This window comes from Rana temporaria, chromosome 6, assembly GCF_905171775.1.
Source record: "Rana temporaria chromosome 6, aRanTem1.1, whole genome shotgun sequence".
Lineage (NCBI taxonomy): Eukaryota > Metazoa > Chordata > Amphibia > Anura > Ranidae > Rana > Rana temporaria.
In genome coordinates, this window is record NC_053494.1 from 68,349,899 (window position 1) to 68,357,622 (window position 7,724).

Below are 7,724 nucleotides of genomic sequence, written 5' to 3' on the forward strand. Positions count from 1 at the left end.
CTCTCTCTCTCTCTCCTTCTCTCTCTCTCTCTCTCCTTCTCTCTCTCTCTCTCCTTCCCTCTCTCTCTCTCTCCTTCTCTCTCTCTCTCTCCTTCCCTCTCTCTCTCTCTCCTTCTCTCTCTCTCCTTCCCTCTCTCTCTCTCCTTCCCTCTCTCTCTCTCCTTCCCTCTCTCTCTCTCTCTCTCTCTCCTTCCCTCTCTCTCTCTCTCTCTATCTCTCCCTTCCTAAGCTTAATCTCTGTAACTTTTCCTTTCCTATGAATTGTCTTGAGATACTGATGTATCCATTTTAGACATCTTACTGTTTGTATAATTGTGTGCCTGAGATATCATCTTGGTTTATGTTATAGTTGTAAATATTAGAGTAATACAAGTTTCTTCTCTGTATCAATAAATGTAATACTTTTCTCTTTTTCGCAGCGCTATTCTTTGTTTTAATTTTTATATAGACAAAAAGGTTTTTATAGCTTATTTTAATTATTTACGTGCGATATTAATATTTCTCTGATTATTAATTATGTACATGCGTTATTAATTTTTCTATGACAAAATGGTGCCCCGTGTGAGGAGGGTTTAAAGTTTGGATAGATATGATTTATTGTACGGTAGACAGAACTGGTTTAGGTCTATTTTGTTTTAACCTGTCTGAATACCTAACAAACTTACTCTTCAGAACTTAACTTTTTTTTGTCTATGCGAATGTATTGATGAGACTGATTTTGAATAATGTAGATATATATATAGAATGAAATTGCAACAGGGAGCAGTGCGGATATTTTTTTCTGACCGCTAGGTGGGGCTTCCGTCGAATTCCGCGTCGAGTATGCAAATTAGCTAGATACGCGAATTCCCGAACATACGCCGGGCCGACGCAGTAAAGTTACGTCATTTGCGTAAGTCGTCCGTGAATGGGGCTGGTCGTCATTTACGTTCACGTCGAAACCAATGACGTCCTTGCGGCGTACTTTGGAACAATGCACACTGGGAAATTCCACGGACGGCGCATGCGCCGTTCGGCAAAAACGCCAATCACATCGGGTCACAGTAGATTTACAAAAAACACACCCCCTGATCCAAATTTGAATTAGGCGGGCTTGCGCTGGCTGATTTGCGCTACACCGCCGCAACTTACGGAGCTAGTGCTTTGAGAATACAGCGCTTGCCCGTCTGGGTTGCAGAGGCGTAGCGTAGAGCGGATACGCTACACCCGCACAAATTTACACTGCTGACTTTGAATCTGGCCCTGTGTGCCTCTTTGCAGTTGACCCTTTGAATGAGATTAGGCCAATCTTTGTGAGTGAAACACACATATGCTTTTGTAAATAAACAGTGGGGCGATGGCGCCGCTATAATGATTAATATTCAATAAGGTGTGGGTGTAGTGGTAATTAAACCTATGTGACTCAGTTGGTGAACCTCCACCAATAGTTGGTGTCCAAGAAACCTCCACGTTAGTAGGAGAAATAGATGAATGAATAAAGTCAGGACCCTGTGCAGGCCAGCAAAGAGAAGTGACTTGTGATAAAAAAAACATTTAAAATTAGAAATAAAGCAGTTCAAATGAATATCCAGGTTGAGGCCTCTAGGAACTAGAGACCCCAACCTGTGTATCCAACGGGTCTCATTTTGTGAGACCTGGATCTTTTTGTTGCCCCCCGCCAGTGGTCTTTAATAATGTCAAAAGTGGAGGGACCCCCTAAATGGGGCTTTAAAGGCAACAAAGGTATACACGGTAATCCAAAAAATAGATAATTTAATATTCAAAAATGGAAATTGTACACATATATCACATAGAGTTATTTAAAAACAATACATGGTTAGGTGTCATTGAAAAGCAAGGTCCATGAAGACATACACGGCCCTACGCGTTTCGGATTACCCTTCATCAGGGGCCGAAGTATATGTAGTCAACGAGTATAAGAACCACTTTTCTAAAAAACAAAGAAAGCATATATGTTGCAAGTGTTACAAAATAGAAAAATGGCAATAAATACATCAAAAGGTGCAGATAAAAACACACACATACCAATCACAGCGTTTAATCAACCCTGCACACCCCAGAGAAAGGACACCACTATCAGGACGCAGAAAGACTCCTCTGGATGAAATTAAGAGGAAGGAAGCCGGCGGTGCAGAATCACATATAGCAAGACCTCAGGCCCATATAGTCACAAAGTAACATATGATAATGTAAAAACCTGTCCATAAAAAAGGGACAGGATAAATATACATGTAATGAAATACCTAACCATATGTAGAAAAATATGTCAAAAAATAATAATTAAATAACTGCATACATGAGGTTAGCAGAAATGTGTCATATTAAATTTGGCCAGAGGTGTCAGTAGAGAGCTAGCAGAGCTCCAATCTGTGAATACAATGGATGGCAATAGAAACAGGCATTAGATAAGGAAGGAGGGAACCAATGCAAAAGGTGATAAATAAAAGGATCCAGAGTAAGGGAGTACTTACAAGAGACAAGCGCTCAGTGTGGCCACCAGACATGTCACTAGTACCTCTGCCGTCCAGCAATGTCTGACATTGTTTGGACGGCTAGAGGTTTATATAGGGAAGTAAGGGGGCGGGCCTAGGTACGGCGGGCGTGGTCGGAGAGACCAGGAGAGCCATAATAGGCCGGTAGTGTGGAAGTGGGCAGTAGTAAACAGACAGCATGGGGAAAAGACTGAGAAGGCCTGTCAGGTGACAGTCAGTCACCTGACACGGAAAGGAGAGTGGGACAGGAAGTAAATGGGAGTAGGCTAATGTAAAGGGAAGGGGCGGTGCGGAGACAAAGACTGCTGAGAAGGTGTCAGCAGTGAAGGTTAAACTGGGAAATGATTATTGGTTGTAAAAAACGGCAATTTTAATAATGTCAACCCCATAGAACGTGAGGCAAGATGGATCCTTATGATGTTTTTCCTCAAAATGTCTAGAGAGACTATGTTTTGGGAATCCATTACGTATGTTTTGGATGTGCTCACGTGTTCTTACACGTAAGAGTCTGGTGATTCGGCCCACATACTGGAGTCGGCAGCGGCACTCTATGACGTAGGTCACATGGGTGCTATTACAAGTAATATGTTATTTTATCTGAAATTCTTTATTGGGTACATGGGACTTGAATGTTGTTTTTCTCCGAGGCTGGAGTTTATTTGTTTTGCACGGTGGGCATCTCTGGCATCCGTGGAGTCCTTCAGGTTCTGGACAGGTGTTCGCTTCCCTGGGGGGATCGAGTGCATTGTGGACGGGGTGTGTTAGTGGTGTTGGTGCTCTGCGGTGGGTGAGTCTGGGTCGTGATGGCAATACCGCTACTAAAGTTCTGTGCTCTTTCAAAATGGGCCAATACTTTTTGAAGATCTTTTCCAATTGTTGGTATTGGTTGCTGTATACTGTGATAAAGGCCAGATCCATGGTAGGTGCTTAATGAAGCTTTTTCTTGTTGAGCAAAGCTTCCCTATCCATCTCACAAATGTTAATTTTCAGTTGTTGTCAGCACCTATGCTTTTGGGCTGCGTTTCCACTGGTGCAACTCCAATGTGGCCTGATTCAGGGTGCGATTTGGAAATGCAGCTTTAGTGTGACTGTGGTGTGGCTTTGAATGCGTTTTTTTGATCCAGAAGTCGCATCAAAATGGTGCAGGTACCTTTATCGGTTGCTGCAGCATTGAGCCACATAGATTGGAATGGGTGCTATTGAAATCAATGGGCTGCGAGTTGTAATGCGACTTTGGGTCCAAAGTCGCATGGCAAATCGCATCAGTGGAAACGGAGACTAAAATCACACTGAATTATCTGGATGTATGTGAATCTATTCCTCTGTTTAAACAAATAACTGGGGATTGTAAGCGGTGTAATTGAATCTGGAAACACTGGCTATATTGTAACTAAAAAAATCATAGTGTAATTAGGGATTCGTCAGTTAAAATTGCCTCCTGTAGTACAAGCCATCATAGGGTCTAATCATGCTTAACGCTTGGGAAGCCCTGTGGTACAGTAAGCATTTCTTTTAGAATACTTTGGAAAGTCTACGGGGAGGTTGAGCCATTTGGTTTGGAAAATCTCCGGTGCTAATTTTTTGAAGGACTATAATCAGTACATGGATTGTTCTGGCAAGTAGTGAAAAAAAAATCGGTAAAGGTGGACGGGGGAGGTACCCGCCGACCCAATCATGTCAAAGTGTAGCTAGCTTTGGAATAAGCGCCCTCTAAGGGTTGCGGAACAGCTCAAGGTCCTACATTCGTAAAAAGATGGGAAATCGAATCGCTTCAAAACAGAGTTACCGTGGGGAACCTTACCACTTAACTCCGAGGGAAGAAATGATAGATAAATATGGACCTTGGGTTGTGAAATATATAAATGATGGGAATCGCTAGACTGGAAACTGTATTTTTAAGAGAAATGTGAGATGCTTGGAGGGCAGGGATGGTAGGATAACAGAACTGATGAGGTGAGTATTTTTAATAGGGAATCCACATTTCCAGAGAGCCTAAACCTTGAAGTGATAAACAGAGGTTATGGGTTTAAGTAGGATATAGAACATGTGGATCTGTGTAAGGTCTTGAGGTCATATTTGACCTAGCTAAACAGGTTTTGCGGAAATGTGTGAGATCCTTCCATTCTGTGAGAGTGTGTGACGTGTGTTCTCTGCTGCTGACAGCCCAAATTACCCCCCCCCTCCTTTTTTTCTCCAAGTCTCCTTTTTTTCTCTAGGTCTGGGAGAGTGGAAGGGGAGATCTTATTGACTTGCAAATGACCTGCATTCTGTAATGGTGAATTGAAAAGGGCAATTACAAAAATTTGTTTGTTTTTCTTTACAGAAGGTTCTGCAAAAACGTTGTGATGAAGTAGGACTGTCTTGCAAGACAAAAGGGAAACTTATAAAAAATGTGTTTGTTTTAAAACTGCTCATTTTTAACCATGGTGAATACATTTTTTAGGGGGGAATTATTGGTATACCATAGAACAAAAATCCATATGGCATTAATATGTATTATAGTAATACATATTAATGAAACGTTGAGCTCAACAATTTTTGGTATTTTAAAAGAAAGTGCACGGTTTATGTAATATAATGTAATGTATATTTGTGTTGTATATGCGAATGTCTTGTTACAGATATATAACCATTGTTTTTTGTTTCCAGGTTAAGAAAAAATTGAATGTTTATTACTAAACTTTTATTTTGTGCTTTATCCCTCAGAATCGATAACTGTGTTTTTCAGGATTTCAGAATAAGAGGAAATCTTTAGGTTGGTTAGTCGGTCGGGTTTCACAAGGTTTAGGTTTTCATGAGGAGGAGCGGCGTGCTGACGCCATTACAGTGTGTACCTCACTGCCATCTGGAAGGAGCGAGCGGTACAAGAGAGCCGGCCGGCTTATTATATACTAACGCCTACTATTTTTCTACTAAATGTAAGTGAGACTGACTTTTTTATTAAACACTTTATGCTAGCAATACTGCTCTATGTCGATTCTTCTTTTCTTTGGAAATTAATGTCTACATGGTGATTCGTTGAGAGCGGTATTGTGGAGGTAGAGGAGAGCAATATTGTGTCCTGAGACTAGAAGACCTTTCTGCTTGCTGGATTGACCGATTACCATCTGGGCTGCGGAGCCATATGTGTATTTGATCTCTGTTTAGGGATCCAGTCTCTCTGGTAAGCAGGATATAGATAAGAGGTGGTGGTTTTCATCTATTCCTGCTACTTGGACACGATTTCCCTGAGGACACTTTCAGCACTTTCTTTTTCTGGCATTTGAAGTTTGCACGGAACTTGGATATCTCTGAATTTTTCTTTGGACTATATTCATGCGGATTGCACTATAAAAAATTTTTTGCATGCACATGTCACTTTATATAAGTTGATTTTGAACCTTAATCACTCTATGGTTGCTTTAAGATGCATTTAGTATCCTAATAGGTATTGAGTACATTTTTTGGCTTCATCACTAATGCAGCGCAGCTTTTTTCTATATATTGCCTTTAATGTACGTCTAACATTTTGGCTGCAGCAGCAATTAATTGTCATTTATTTCAATATTTTTGTGTTATAATTTAGATCAAATTTATTTCACATATTTAGACCAGCGCAGTATTAATCCATTACATTAGGTTTTCATGACCATTATCTAGTTGGAACGTCTAGTGGTCAGTCCATTTGGCTATGTTTTTGGACCACCTATTGGGGGTTACATGTGCTGATCCACTGAATAGCAGAACCAACTAACTGAGGTCCGTGTATTAGTTTTTTATGAAAAATTGAGTAAGACTGCAAGGGATAATTGGCACTCTAACACATATATTAGGCTAAGTAGCATTCAGAGGTACCACACTTAGTGTTACAAGGTTTTTGGGGTATTCTCCAGCGGTTGAAATGGATCGGCCATAGATCCGTGGCATATCTGTTTTCTTATTTACCGAAGATCAGCCATGCTGACACGTGTAGTTCCATAGATCTAATAGGTAAAATCCTGATGTTACTTTGGCCAGACTTGTGTTTTTAGGACTTCTTAAACTCCCCCCCCCCGCTGTTAAGCCTGGCTGTACAAGGTTGCATTGCCTCAGTGCTACAAGGATTTTTTTTCTTAGTCTATTGGTCAGTTGTGTCGGGTAGCACCCGTTCCCTTGAGCTGGATACACTATATGCAATTCTTGTTTTCCAATTTCTTTTAGATTTACCGGCAGACATATAGTACAAGGGCCTGCCTGGTGGCATACGAGTTGAAAGTGCATAGGTATGGCCTCGTATTGTATAGTTTTAGGGTTGAGTCTGGAGAAAAGGCGTGCAGGAAGATTGTATGGGGTGATACCAGCTCTTGGCTGTTCCAGGGGCCCTCACTTCCGATATATATGTGGACATGCAGTATTCTCCTCGGTTAATATCCATAGGTGTCCTTTCTATCCTAGATTACTTGTGTACCTTAACTGGTGGTCTGTGACTTGCATGCCAAGAAGATCAGTGCCCCAGGGTGGCAGTAGACTCCTGTCTTTCATGGGAGTCCTGTCTGAATGGTGAAGGCAGCTTGTTTTGTAGGGGTGAAGGATAACATAGTCTAATTACTGAATTGATAGAGGAGGGAGAAGGTGTGCAGCCTCTATGAGGGATCGGGTGTACCTGGTGGCAGGTGGTTTTCAATCCGGGTATCCAGACTATTTCCCATACTTAAAAGAGGCTCAATGGCGCCTGTCTTTGGTGCGGGAGGTGGGTAATTGGATACCGTAATCACTATAGATAGACTACTACACTATAGAGATAATCAAGAACACATTGGGAGGCCCTGGGCTACATATCAGGGAAGGGTTAGAAAAATCTAACTCATTCTATTCTCATCCCTAAGGGCAGGGAAGGAACTTGGGGCATGGACGGAACTTTGTGCATATATCACAGTCAATTTGGGTACTATCCTATCTGACTCTACTGGGTTATACCCTGGAGTCCATTCCTGTTCTGAGGGTCGTGAGTCCAGACAGGAATTGAAAGAAATATTGGAATGGGTGACTAGTATGACATAAATGTATGTGGTGCAGGTACCCAGGAGACTGGCATCTATGCATAACAGGGTGTCTGTTGGCCAAACTAGAGGGTGCCAGGTGATACATCAATGGGGTGAAAACTTCCTTGTAGAGGCAGTGTCTAAAGCTTAGCAGTCCTATAAAGAAGCTTTCGCTTACTGGACATGGGAGAGGTACACCTAGTTGATGTCTCACCTGAGAGGTTGAATCCCT

General features: G+C 41.7%; 1 long non-coding RNA gene across 1 annotated transcript; it reads right to left on the bottom strand.

Annotated features, from left to right (window-relative positions):
* Nucleotides 1–1,781: 1,781 nt before the first annotated feature.
* On the bottom strand, nt 1,782–2,611 carry LOC120942645. The gene is made up of 3 exons (XR_005750214.1): nt 2,472–2,611; nt 2,026–2,367; nt 1,782–1,930 (listed from the first exon to the last, which is right to left on the bottom strand). It is a non-coding gene; the product is annotated as an uncharacterized LOC120942645 (long non-coding RNA).
* Nucleotides 2,612–7,724: the final 5,113 nt, after the last annotated feature.